Consider the following 14,425-nt stretch of genomic DNA (forward strand, 5'->3'; position numbering starts at 1 on the left):
TGTGGCAGGAGACTGAAGGTCTAAAGGGATTCCCTGCTGTTAAATCCCAGCCAATGATTATTGACAGCTTGGAATATGGACTCTGCTTTGTCAGATCTTCCGATCTTTCCAGAGATGGGATTTCAGAACTTTATAAATAAAGTTGGGTTAGTTAAAACAAAACAAAAACCCTGTGTTGGCCAAAGAGAACATATCTCAGAAAGAATATAGTCCACTGGGTTGCCAACTTAAAATACCTGAATAGATGATTAAGAAACCCTTCGGGTGGTGACATTATGTGATTCTGCCTTTCACCTTATGTAGAACTAACCCCTCCTTCTCCTCTTTAAGTTTTTTTTTTTCCAGATGTATTGGATATAATTGACATATAACATTGTGCAAGTTTAAGATATACAACGTGAATATTTGATACATGTATACATTGTGAAATGATTACCACAATAAGGTTAGTTAACACATCCATCACCTCACATAATTTTTTTTTTGATGGTGAGACCATTTAAGATTTACTCTCTCATCAACTTTCAAGTATATAATACAGTATTGTTAACTGTAATCATCATGCTGTACATTAGATATCCAGAACTTATTCATCTTTTAAGTACAAGTTTGTACCCTTCAACAAACATCTCCCCATTACCTCTCCAGCCCCTGGCAACCACCATTCTACAATATTCCATTATATGTATATCTCATCTGTTCATCCATCCATGGACACTTAGGTTGTTTCCATGTTTAGGCTATTGTGAATAATGCTGCCATGAACACGGGGGTGCAGATATCTCTTCAAGATAGTGGTTTTATTTCCTTCTGATATATATCCAGAAGTGGGATTGCTGGATCATATGGTAGTTCTACTTTTAATTTTTTGAGGAACTTTCACACCTTTTCCATAGTGGCTGCACCAATTTACGTTCCAACCAACAGTGTACAGGGTTCTCTTTTCTCTACAACCTTGCCAACACTTGTTATCCTTTGTCTTTTTGATAATAGCCATTCTAACAGGTGTGAGGTGATATCTCATTGTGGTTTAGATTTTCATTTCCCTGATGATTAGTGATATTGAGCATCTTTTCATGTACATGTTGGCCATTTGTATGTTTTCTTTGAAAAAATGCCTATTCAGCCCTCGGCCTATTTTAAAATCAGATTATTATTATTAATGCTATTGAGCTGTATGAATTCCTTATACAGTTTGGGTATTAACCCCTTATCTGATAGATGGTTTGCAAATATTTTCTCCTATCCCATTGGCTGCCTCCTCATTCTGTTGATTGTTTCTATTGCTGTGCAGAAGCTTTTTAATTTGATGTAGTCCTGCTTGTTTATTTTTGTTTTTATTGAGTGTGCTTTTAGCGTTATACCTAAAAAATGGTCACAGAGACAAATGTCATGGTGTTTTCCTCTAGGAGTTTGAATTTCAGGCCTTACATTTAAGTCTTTAATCCATTTCAAGTTAATTTTTGTGAGTGATATATATATATATATATATATATATATATATATATATATAGATCCAATTTCATTCTTTTGCATGTAAATATCCAGTTTTCCCAATACCATTTATTGAAATGACTATCTTTTCCCCACTGGGTATTCTTGGCTCTGTTGTCAAATATTAGTTAAGTGTATGTGTATGGGTTTATTTATGGGCTCTGCATTCTATTCCATTAGACTGTGTGTCTGTTTTTAATGCTAGTACCATACTGTTTTGATTATTATAGCTTTGTAGTTTAGTTTGAAACCAGGATGTGTGATGCCTCCAGCTTTGTTCTTCTTTTTCAGGATTTCTTTGGCTATTCCAGGTCTTTGTGGTTCCATATGAATTTTAGAATTTTTTTTAAAAAGTTCTTCTTTAAATTTGTGGTAGAATTCACCAGTGAAAGCATCCTGTCCTGGGGTTTTCTTTGCTGGGAGTCTTTCGATTATGGTTTCAATCTTCTTAGTCATCATTGATCTGTTCTATTGTTCTACTGTTGTCTATTTCTTAATGATTCAGTCTTGGTAGGTTGTATGTATGTTTCTATGAATTTATCTGTTTCTTCTAGGTTATACAATTTGTTGTCATAGTGACCTTAGGATTCTTTGTATTTCTGTGGTACAAGATGTAATATCTCTTCTGTCATTTACACTTTTGTTTTTTGAGTCCTCTCTTATTTCCTTGGTTAGTCTAGTTAAAGTTTTGTCAATTTTGTTTATCTTTTCAAAAACCAGCTCAGTTTTATTGATTTTTTTCTATCATTCTATTCTTTATTTTATTTATTTCTCCTCTAATCTTTATTATTTTCTTCCTTCTGCTAATATTGGGTTTCTTAGTTTTTCTTTTTCTAATTCCTCGAGGTGTAAATTTAGGTTGTTTATTTGAGATCTTTCTTTTTTCTTAATGTACAAATTCATTGCTATAAACTTCCATCTTATGACTGCTTTTGATACATCCCATACGTTTTAGTATGTAGTGTTTTCATTTTTGTTTGTCTCAAAGTATTTTCTGATTTTCCTTTTGATTTCTTCTTTGGCTCCTTGGTTATGCAGGAGTGTGTTGTTTAACTTCCACATAATTGTGAATTTTGCAGTTTTTTCCTGTTACTGATTTCTGGTTTCATATCATTGCAGTTGGAATAGACACTAAATATGGTTTCAATCTCCTTAAATTTGTTAAGGCTTGCTTTGTGACCCAATATAGGATGTCCTGGAGAATATTTTGTGTGCACTTGAGAAAAATGTGTACTTTGTTGCTGTTGTATGGAATGTTCTGTATGTGTCTCTTAGGCCCATTAGGTCTATAGTGTTATTCAGGTGTGCTATTTATTAATTTTCTGTCTGGATGATCTGTTCAATGTGAAAAGTGGGGCACTGATGTTCCCTACTATTTTTATATTGCTGTCTATTTCTCTCCTCAGTTCTGTAAATATTTGTTTAAAATACTTAGGTGCTCTAATGTTGGGTGCATATGTATTTACAATTGTTGTATATTCTTGATGAATTGACCCCTTTACCACTATCTAGTATATTTCTTTTTCTCTTGTGACCAATCTTGACTGAAAGTCCATTTTATCTGATACTCCATTTGCATGGAATATCTTTTTCCATCATTCACATTCAAGTTATGTGTGTCCTTAAAGCTAAAGTGAGTGTCTTGTAGATAGCATATTGTTGGATCTTATTTTTTTATCTATTCAACCACCTTGTGTCTTTCAATTAGAGAATTTAGTCCTTTTATATTTAAAGTAATTATTGATAGGTAAGGACTTACTATTGCCATTTTGTTAATTGTTTTCTATTTATTTTTTAGTTCCTTAGTTGCTTTTTTCCTTTCTTACTTGTCTTCCTTTGTGATTCTTTTTTTTTTGGGTAATAGTATGCTTTATCTTTTCCTTTATCTTTTCAGTAACCACTATAGGTTTTTTCTTTGTGGTTACTATGAGGCTTACATAAAACATCTTCTAGATATAATATTTTTTAAAGCTGATAACAGCTTACCTTAAACTGCATACAAAAAGTCTAGAATTTTACTTCTTCCCCCATATTTTATGCTACTGATGTCATAGTTTACACCTTTTAATATTGAGCATTCATTAATATGTTATTGTAGCTACGGTTACATTTAAAATTGTTTTTTAATTTTTATACTTGAGATAAAAGTGATTTACTTACCACCATTACAGTATTAGGGTATTCTGAACTTGATTATATATTTACATTTACCAGTGAGTTTTATATGTTTATATGTTTTCATATTGCTAGTTAGCATCCTTTTGTTTCAACTTGGAGAAATTCCTTTAGCATTTCTTGTAAGGCAGGTCTAGTGGCAATGAACTTGTATACATTAACCAGTTTAAAAAAAAAGAAATCATATAAAGTCTACTCTAAGACCTCAATAGAATTAAACTGGAAATCAATAACAGAAAGATAGCTGGAAAACCTCAAAATATTTGGAAATAAAACAACACACTTCTAGAGAAAACTTGCACAAGCCCCTTAGATAGCCTCATCCACCAAAGGGCAGACAGCAGAAACAAGAAGAACTAGAATCCTGCAGCCTGTGGAACAAAAACCACATTCACAGAAAGATAGACAAGATTAAAAGGCAAGGGCTATGGACCAGATGAAGGAAAAAGATAAAACCCTAGAAAAACAACTAAATGAAGTGGAGATAGGCAACCTTCCAGAAAAAGAATTCAGAATAATGATAGTGAAGATGATCCAAGACCTCGGAAAAAGAATGGAGGCAAAGATTGAGAAGAAGCAAGAAATGTTTAACAAAGACCTAGAAGAACGAAAGAACAAACAAACAGAGATGAGCAATACAATAACAAATGAAAACTACACTAGAAGGAATCAATAGCAGAATAACTGAGGCAGAAGAATGGATAAGTGACCTGGAAGACAGAATGGTGGAATTCACTGCTGAGGAACAGAATAAAGACAAAAGAATGAAAGGAAATGAAGGCAACCTAAGAGACCTCTGGGACAACATTAAACACAAGAACATTCGCATTATAGGGGTCCCAGAAGGAGAAGAGAGAGAGAAAGGACCAGAGAAAATATTCAAAGAGACTGTAGTTGAAAACTTCCCTAACATGGAAAGGAAATAGCCACCCAAGTCCAGGGAGTGCAGAGAGTCCCATACAGGATAAACCCAAGGAGAAACACACCAAGACACATAGTAATCAAACTGGCAAAAATTAAAGACAAAGAAAAATTATTGAAAGCAGCAAGTGAAAAATGACACATACAAGGGAACTCCCATAAGGTTAACAGCTGATTTCTCAGCAGAAACTCTACAAGCCAGAAGGGAGTGGCATGATATACTTAAAGTGATGAAAGGGAAGAACCTACAACCAAGATTACTCTACCCAGCAAGGATCTCATTCAGATTTGACGGAGAAATTAAAACCTTTACAGACAAGCAAAAGCTAAGAGAATTGAGCACCACAAAACCAGCTCTACAACAAATGCTAAAGGAACTTCTCTAAGTGGGAAACACAAGAGAAGAAAAGGATCTACAAAAACAAACCCAAAACAATTAAGAAAATGATCATAGGTACATACATATTGATAATTACCTTAAACGTGAATGGATTAAATGCTCCAACCAAAAGACACAAGCTTACTGAATGGATACAAAAACAAGACCCATCTATATGCTGTCTACAAGAGCCCCACTTCAGACCCAGGGACACATACAGACTGAAAGTGAGGGGATGGATAAAGATATTCTATGCAAATAGAAATCAAAAGGAAACTAGAGTAGCAATACTCATATCAGATAAAATAGACTTTAAAATAAACAATGTTACAAGAGACAAGGAAGGATACTACATAATGATCAAGGGATCAAACCAAGAAGAAGATATAACAATTACTAATATATATGCACCCAAGAGAGGAGCACCTCAATACATAAGGCAACTGCTAACAGCTATAAAAGAAGAAATTAACAGTAACACAATAATAGTGGGAGACTTTAACACCTCACTTACACCAATGGACAGATCATCCAAAATGAAAATAAATAAGGAAACAGAAGCTTTAAATGACACAATAGGCCAGATAGATTTAATTGATATTTATAGGACAATCCATCCCAAAACAGCAGATTACATTTTCTTCTCAAGTGCACATGGAACATTCTCCAGGATAGATCACATCTTTGGTCACAAATCAAACCATAGTAAACTTAGGAAAATTGAAATCATATCAAGCATCTTTTCTGACCACAACGCTTTGAGATTAGAAATGAATTACAGGGAAAAAAATGTAAAAAACACAAACACATGGAGGCTAAACAATACGTTACTAAATAACCAAGAGATCACTGAAGAAATCAAAGAGGAAATCAAAAAATACCTAGAGGGGCTTCCCTGGTGGCACAGTGGTTGAGAATCTGCCTGCCAATGCAGGGGACACGGGTTCGAGCCCTGGTCTGGGAAGATCCCACATGCCGTGGAGCAACTGGGCCCGTGAGCCACAATTACTGAGCCTGCGCGTCTAGAGCCTGTGCTCTGCAACAAGAGAGGCCGCGATAGTGAGAGGCCCGCGCACCGCGATGAAGAGTGGCCCCGCTTGCCACAACTAGAGAAAGCCCTCACACAGAAACGAAGACCCAACACAGACATAAATAAATAAATAAATTAATTAAAAAAATAAAAAATAAAAGGAGCTTTTAAAAAAAAAAAAATACCTAGAGACAAATGACAATGAAAACACGATGATCCAAAACCTATGGGATGCAGCAAAAGCAGTTCTAAGAGGGAAGTTTATAGCTATACAACCCTACCTAAAGTAACAAGAAAAATCTCAAATAAACAATCTACCCTTACACTTAAAGGAACTAGAGAAAGAAGAACAAACAAAACCCAAAGTTAGTAGAAGGAAAGAAATCATAAAGGTCAGAGCAGAAATAAATGAAACAGCAACAAAGAAAACAATAGCAAAGATCAATAAAACTAAAAGTTGGTTCTTTGAGAAGATAAACAAAATTGATAAACCATTAGCCAGACTCATCAAGAAAAAGAGGCAGAGGACTCAAATCAATAAAATTAGAAATGAAAAAGGAGAAGTTACAACAGACACCGCAGAAGTACAAAGCATCCTAAGAGACTACTACAAACAACACTATGCCAATAAAATAGACAACCTGGAAGAAATGGACAAAGTCTTAGAAAGGTATAACCTTCCAAGACTGAACCAGGAAGAAATAGAAAATATGAACAGACCAATCACAAGCACTGAAATTGAAACTGTGATTAAAAATCTTCCAACAAACAAAAGTCCAGGACCAGATGGCTTCACAGGTGAATTCTATCAAACATTTAGAGAAGAGCTAACACCCATCCTTCTCAAACTCTTCCAAAAAATTTCAGAGGAAGGAACACTTCCAAACTCATTCTATGAGGCCACCATCACCCTGATAGCAAAACCAGACAAAGATACTACAAAAAAAGAAACTTACAGTCCAATATCACTGATGAATATAGATGCAAAAATCCTCAACAAAATACTAGCAAACAGAATCCAACAACACATTAAAAGGATCATACTCCACGATCAAGTGGGATTTATCCCAAGGATGCAAGGATTCTTCAATATACACAAATCAATCAATGTGATACACCATATTAACAAATTGAAGAATAAAAACCCTATGATCATCTCAATAGATGCAGAAAAAGCTTTTAACAAAATTCAAAATTTTAACAAAATTCAACAATTTATTTATGATAAAAACTCTCCAGAAAGTGGGCATAGAGGGAACCTACCTCAACATAATAAAGGCCATATATGACAAACCCACAGCCAACATCATTTTCAATGGTGAAAAACTGAAAGCATTTCCTCTAAGATCAGGAACAAGACAAGGATGTCTACTCTCACCACTATTATTCAACATAGTTTTGGAAGTCTTAGCCACGGCCATCAGAGAAGAAAAAGAAATAAAAGAAATACAAATTGGAAAAGAAGAAGTAAAACTGTCACTGTTTGCAGATGACATGATACTATACATAGAGAATCCTAAAGATGCCACCAGAAAACTACTAGATCTAATCAATGAATTTGGTAAAGTAGCAGGATACAAAACTAATGCACAGAAGTCTCTTGCATTCCTATACACTAATGATGAAAAATCTGAAAGAGAAATTAAGGAAACACTCCCATTTGCCATTGCAACAAAAGTAATAAAATACCTGGGAATAAACCTACCTAGGGAGACAAAAGACCTGTATGGAAAAAACTATAAGACACTGATGAAAGAAATTGAAGATGATACCAACAGATGGAAAGATATACCATGTTCTTGGATTGGAAGAATCAATATTGTGAAAATGACTATACTGCCCAAAGCAATCTACATATTCAATGCAGTCCCTATCAAATTACCAATGGCATTTTTTGCGGAACTAGAACAAAAAATCTTAAAATTTATATGGAGACACAAAAGACCCTGAATAGCCAAAGCAGTCTTGAGGGAAAAAAAAGGAGCTGGAGGAATCAGACTCCCTGACTTTAGACTATACTACAAAGCTACAGTAATCAAGAAAATATGGCACTGGCACAAAAACAGAAACATAGATCAATGGAACAAGATAGAAAGCCCAGAGATAAACACACACACCTATGGTCAACTAATCTATGACAAAGGAGGCAAGGATATACAATGGAGAAAAGACAGTCTCTTCAATAAGTGATGCTGGGGAAACTGGACAGATGCATGTAAAAGAATGAAATTAGAACACTCCCTAACACCATACACAAAAATAAACTCAGAATGGATTAGAGACCTAAATGTAAGACTGGACACTATAAAACTGTTAGAGGAAAACATAGGAAGAACACTCTTGGACATAAATCACAGCAAGATCTTTTTTGATCCACCTTTTAGAGTAATGGAAATTAAAACAAAAATAAACAAATGGGACTTAATGAAACTTAAAAGCTTTTGCACAACAAAGGAAACCATAAAGAAGACAGAAAGACAACCCTCTGAATGGGAGAAAATATTTGCAAACAAATCAATGGACAAAGGATTAATCTCCAAAATATATAAACAGCTCATGCAGCTCAATATTTAAAAAACAAACAACCCCATCCAAAAATGGGCAGAAGACCTAAATAGACATTTCTCCCAAGAAGACATATACATGGCCAAGAAGCACATGAAAAGATACTCAACATCACTAATTATTAGAGAAAAGCAAATCAAAACTACAATGAGGTATCACCTCACACCAGTTAGAATGGGCATCATCAGAAAATCTACAAACAACAAATGCTGGAGAGAGTGTGGATTAAAGGGAACCCTTTTGCACTGTTGGTGGGAATGTAAATTGATACAGCCACTTTGGAGAACATTATGGAGGTTCCTTAAAAAACTAAAAATAGAATTACCATATGATCCAGCAATCCCACTACTGGGCATATACCCAGAGAAAACCATAATTGAAAAAGACACATGCACCCCAATGTTCATTGCAGCACTATTTACAGTAGTCAGGTCATGGAAGGAACCTAAATGCCCATCAACAGACAAGTGGATAAAGAATATGTGGTACATACATACAATGGAATATTACTCAGCCATAAAAGGGAACTAAATTGGGTCATTTGTAGAGACGTGGATGGATCTAGAGACTGTCATACAGAGTGAAGTAAGTCAGAAAGAGAAAAACAAATGTATATTAACGCATATATTTGGAATCTGGAAAAATGGTACAGATGAACTGGTTTGCAGGGCAGAAATTGAGACACAGATGTAGAGAAGAAACATATGGATACCAAGGGGGGAAAGCGGCAGGGGGTGGGGTGGTGGTGTGATGAACTGGGAGATTGGGGTTGACATGTATACACTGATGTGCATAAAATTGATGACTAATAAGGACCTGCTGTATAAAAAAATAAATTAAATAAAATTCAAAAATTAAAAAAAACCCCCAAAACAAAAAACAACACACATCTAAATAATACATGAGTCAAAGGAAAAAATCTCAAGAGAAATTTAAAAATATTTTCAAATAAATGAAAATGAAAACACAACTCATAAAAATTTGTACGATACAGTGAAAACAGAGGTTTGAGGAAAATTGAGTAACATAGAATGTATACATTAGAAAAGAGGAAAGATCTAAAATAAATCATTTAAGCTTCCACCTTAGGAAACTAGAAAAAGAGCAAATTAAATTCGAAGTAAGCAGAAGAAAAGAAATAAGAGAAATTAGAACAGAAATCAATAAAATTAAAAATAGGAAATTAATAGAGAAAAATCAATGAAACCCAAAACTGGTTTTTGAGAAGATGAATAAAAGTTATGAGCTTCTAGTCAAGTGAAGAAAAAAAAGAGGACACAAATTACTAACACCAGGAATGAAAGAGGGGATGTTACTACCAATATCATGAACATTAAAAGGATAATCAAGGAACACTCTGAACAACTTTATGCCCACAAATTTGATAACCTAGATAAAAATGGACTGATTTTTTGAAAGAAACAATCTGCCAAAACTCACATAAGAAGAAATAAATAATCTGAATAGGTCTACATTATTAAAGAAATTGAATCAATAATTAATAACCTTCCAAAACTGAAAACATACCCAGATGAGCTCACGGATGAATTCCACCAAATATTTAAAGAAGAAATTACACCAGTCCTCTGCAGTCTCTTTCAGAATATAAAAGCAGAAGGAATACCTCCTAACTCATTCTATGAGGCCAGTATTATCCTAATTCCAAAACCAGGCAATGACATTACAAGAAAAATATAGACCACTATCTCTCATAAACATAGATGTGAAACTATTCAACAAAATATTATCAAATTGAATCCAACAACGTATAAAAAGAATTATACACTGCAACAATATGGGATTTATCCCACAACCAGGTATGCAAGGCTGGTTCAACACTTGAAAATCAATTAATGTGATCCATCACATCAACAAGCTAAAGAAGAAAAATCACACGATCATATCAATAAATGCAGAAAAAGCATTTAATAAAATCCAACACCCATTCAGGTAAAAAAAGAAAACAACCCTCAGTAAACTAGGAATAGAGGTGAACTTCCACAGCCTGATAAAGAATATCTACAGAAAACCTAACATCACACTGAATGGTGAGAAACTGAAAGCTTTCCCACCAAGACTAGGAACAAGGCAAGAATGTCCCCTTTCATCACTGCTTTCAACGTCATACTGGAAGTCCTAGCTAATGCAATAATACAATAAAAGTAAATAAAAGGGATACAGATTAGAAAGGAAGAAATAAAACTATCTGTGTTGCAGATGGTATGATGGTCTATGTAGAAAATCTAAAAGAACTGACAAAAAACTTCCTGGAACTAATAAGTGATTATAGAAAGGTTGCAAGATACATGGTTAATATACAGAAGTCAAATGCCTTCCTACATGCCAGCAAAGAACAAGTGGAATTTGAAATTAAAAATGCAATACCATTTATGTTAGCTCCCCCACAAAATGAAATACTAACAAACTATGGACAAGATCTATATGAGGGAAATTACATAACTCTAATGACAGAAATCAAAGAAGAACTAAATAAATGAACTATTCCATATTCACAGATAGGAAGACCCGATATTGTCAAGATGTCAGTTTTTTCCAACTTGATCTGTAGATTCAACACAATCCCAATAAAAATCCAGCAAGTTACTTTGTGGCTATTGACAAACTGATTCTAAATTTTATATGGAGGGACTTCCCTGGTGGCACAGTGGATAAGACTCCACGCTCCCAATGCAGGAAGCCCAGGTTCGATCCCTGTCAGGGAACTAGACTCCATAAGCATGCTGCAACTAAGAGTTCTCATGCCACAACTAAGGAGCAAACGTGCTGCAACTAAGGAGCCCGCCTGCTACAACTAAGACCCAGAGAAACCAAATAAATAAATAAATATTAAAAAATAAAGTTTATATGGAGAGACAAAAGACTCAGACTAGCCAACACAATACTGAAGGAGAAGAACAAATTGGAGTACTGACACTACCGAATTCAAGACTTGCTATAAAGCGATAGTAATCAATACAGTGTGGTACTGGTGAAAGAGTAGACAAATATATCAATGAAATACAATAGAGAGCCCAGAAATAGATTCACATAAATATAGCCAGTTGATATTTGATGAAGGAGAAAAGGCAAAACAATGGAGAAAAATAGTCTTTTCAACAGATGATGCTGGAACAACTAGACATCTACACATTAAAAAAAAAATCTAGACAGAGGTCTTACAGCCTTCACAAAAATTAACTCAAAATGGATTGCATACCCTTATAAAGAACAAACTAGTGGTTACCAGTAGTGGGGAGAGAGAAGGGGGCAGGGGCAATATAGGGGTAGGGGATTAAGAGGTACAAACTATTATGTATAAAATAAGCTACAAGGATATATTGTATAACATGGGGAATATAGCTAATATTTTATAATAACTACAAATGAAGTATAACCTTTAAAAACTGTGAATCACTATATTGTACACCTGTAATTTATATTGTATATCAACTATATTAAATAAAAAATAAATGAAAAATTAAAAAACCCCAAAAATCAACAAAAATGGATCACATACCCAAATGTAAAATGCAAACTCTAAAATTCCTAGAAGATAGCATAGGAGAAAATTTAGATGACCTTGGGTTTGGTGATGACATTTTTTTTTCTGTTTTTTTTTTTTTAACGTCTTTATTGGAGTATAACTGCTTTACAATGGTGTGTTAGTTTCTGCTTTATAACAAAGTGAATCAGTTATACATATACATATATCCCCATATCTCTTCCCTCTTGCATCTCCCTCCCTCCCACCCTCCCTATCCCACCCCTCTAGGTGGTCACAAAGCACCGAGCTGATCTCCCTGTGCTATGTGGCTGCTTTGCACTAGCTATCTATTTTACATTTGGTACTGTATATATGTCCATGTCACTCTCTCACTTTGTTCCATCTTACACTTCCCCCTCCCTGTATCCTCAAGTCCATTCTCTAGTAGGTCTGTGTCTTTATTCCCGTCTTGCCCCTAGGTTCTTCAGAACTTTATCTATTCCATATATGTGTGTTAGCATACGGTATTTGTTTTCCTCTTTCTAACTTACTTCACTCTGTATGACAGACTCTAGGTCCATCCACCTCACTACAAATAACAATTTCGTTTCTTTTTATGGCTGAGTAATATTCCATTGTATATATGTGCCACATCTTCTTTATCCATTCATCTGTTGATAGACACTTAGGTTGCTTCCATGTCCTGGCTATTGTAAATAGAGCTGCAATTAACATTTTGGTACATGACTCTTTTTGAATTATGGTTTTCTCAGTAGTGGGATTGCTGGGTCATATGGTAGTTCTATTTTTAGTCTTTTAAGGAACCTCCATACTGTTCTCCATAGGGGCTGTATCAATTTACATTCCCACCAAAAGTGCAAGAGGGTTCCCTTTTCTCCACACCCTCTCCAGCATTTACTGTGTGTAGATTTTTTGATGATGGCCATTCTGACCAGTGTGAGATGATATGTCATTGTAGTTTTGATTTGCATTTCTCTAGTAATTAGTGATTTTGAGCAGCTTTTCATGGGCTTCTTGGCAATCTCTACGTCTTCTTTGGAGAAATGTCTATTTAGGTCTTCTGCCCATTTTTGGATTGGGTTGTTTGTTTTTTTAATATTGAGATGCATGAGCTATTTATATATTTTGGAAGATAATCCTTTGTCTGTTGATTCATTTCCAAATATTTTCTCCCATTCTGAAGGTTGTCATTTTGTCTTGTTTGTAGTTTCCTTTGCTTTGCAAAAGCTTTTCAGTTTCATTAGGTCCCATTTGTTTCTTTTTGTTTTTATTTCCATTACTGTAGGAAATGGATCAAAAAGATCTTGCTGTGATTTATGTCATACAGTGTTCTTCCTATATTTTCCTCTAAGAGTTTTATAGTATCCACTCTTACATTTAGGTCTTTAATCCATTTTGAGTTTATTTTTGTGTATGGTGTTAAGGAGTGTTCTAATTTCATTCTTTAACATGTAGCTGTCCAGTTTTCCCAGCACCACTTATTGAAGAGGCTGTCTTTTCTCCACTGTATATTCTTGCCTCCTTTATCAAAGATAAGGCAACCATATGTGCATGGGTTTATCTCTGGGCTTTCTATCCTGTTCCATTGATCTATATTTCTGTTTTTGTGCCAGTACCATAATGTCTTGATTACTGTAGCTTTGTAGTATAGTCTGAAGTCAGGAAGCCTGGTTCCTCCAGCTCCGTTTTTCTTTCTCAAGATTGCTTTGACTATTCTGGGTCTTTTGTGTTTCCATACAAATTGTGAATTTTTTTGTTCTAGTTCTGTGAAAAATGCCATTGGTAGTTTGATAGGGATTGCATTGAATCTGTAGATTGCTTTGGGTAGTAGAGTCATTTTCACAATGTTGATTCTTCCAGTCCAAGAACATGGTATATCTCTCCATCTATTTGTATAATCTTTAATTTCCTTCATCAGTGTTTTATAATTTTCTGCCTACAGGTCTTTTGTCTCCTTAGGTAGGTTTATTCCTAGATATTTTATTCTTTCTGTTGCAATGGTAAGTGGGAGTGTTTTCTTAATTTCACTTTCAGATTTTTCCTCATTAGTGTATAGGAATGCAAGAGATTTCCATGCATTAATTTTGTATCCTGCTACTTAACCAAATTCATTGATTAGCTCTAGTAGTTTTCTGGTAGCATCCTTAGGATTCTCTATATATAGTATCATGTCATCTGCAAAAAGTGGCAGCTTTACATTTTCTTTTCTGATTTGGGTTGCTATTATTTCCTTTTCTTCTCTGATTTCTGTGGTTAAACTTCCAAAACTATGTTGAATAATAGTGGTGAGAGTGGGCAACCTTGTCTTGTGCCTGATCTTAGTGGAAATGGTTTCAGTTTTTCACCATTGAGAATG

The sequence above is a fragment of the Balaenoptera ricei genome, chromosome 15, assembly GCF_028023285.1.
Source record: "Balaenoptera ricei isolate mBalRic1 chromosome 15, mBalRic1.hap2, whole genome shotgun sequence".
Classification (NCBI taxonomy): Eukaryota; Metazoa; Chordata; class Mammalia; order Artiodactyla; family Balaenopteridae; genus Balaenoptera; species Balaenoptera ricei.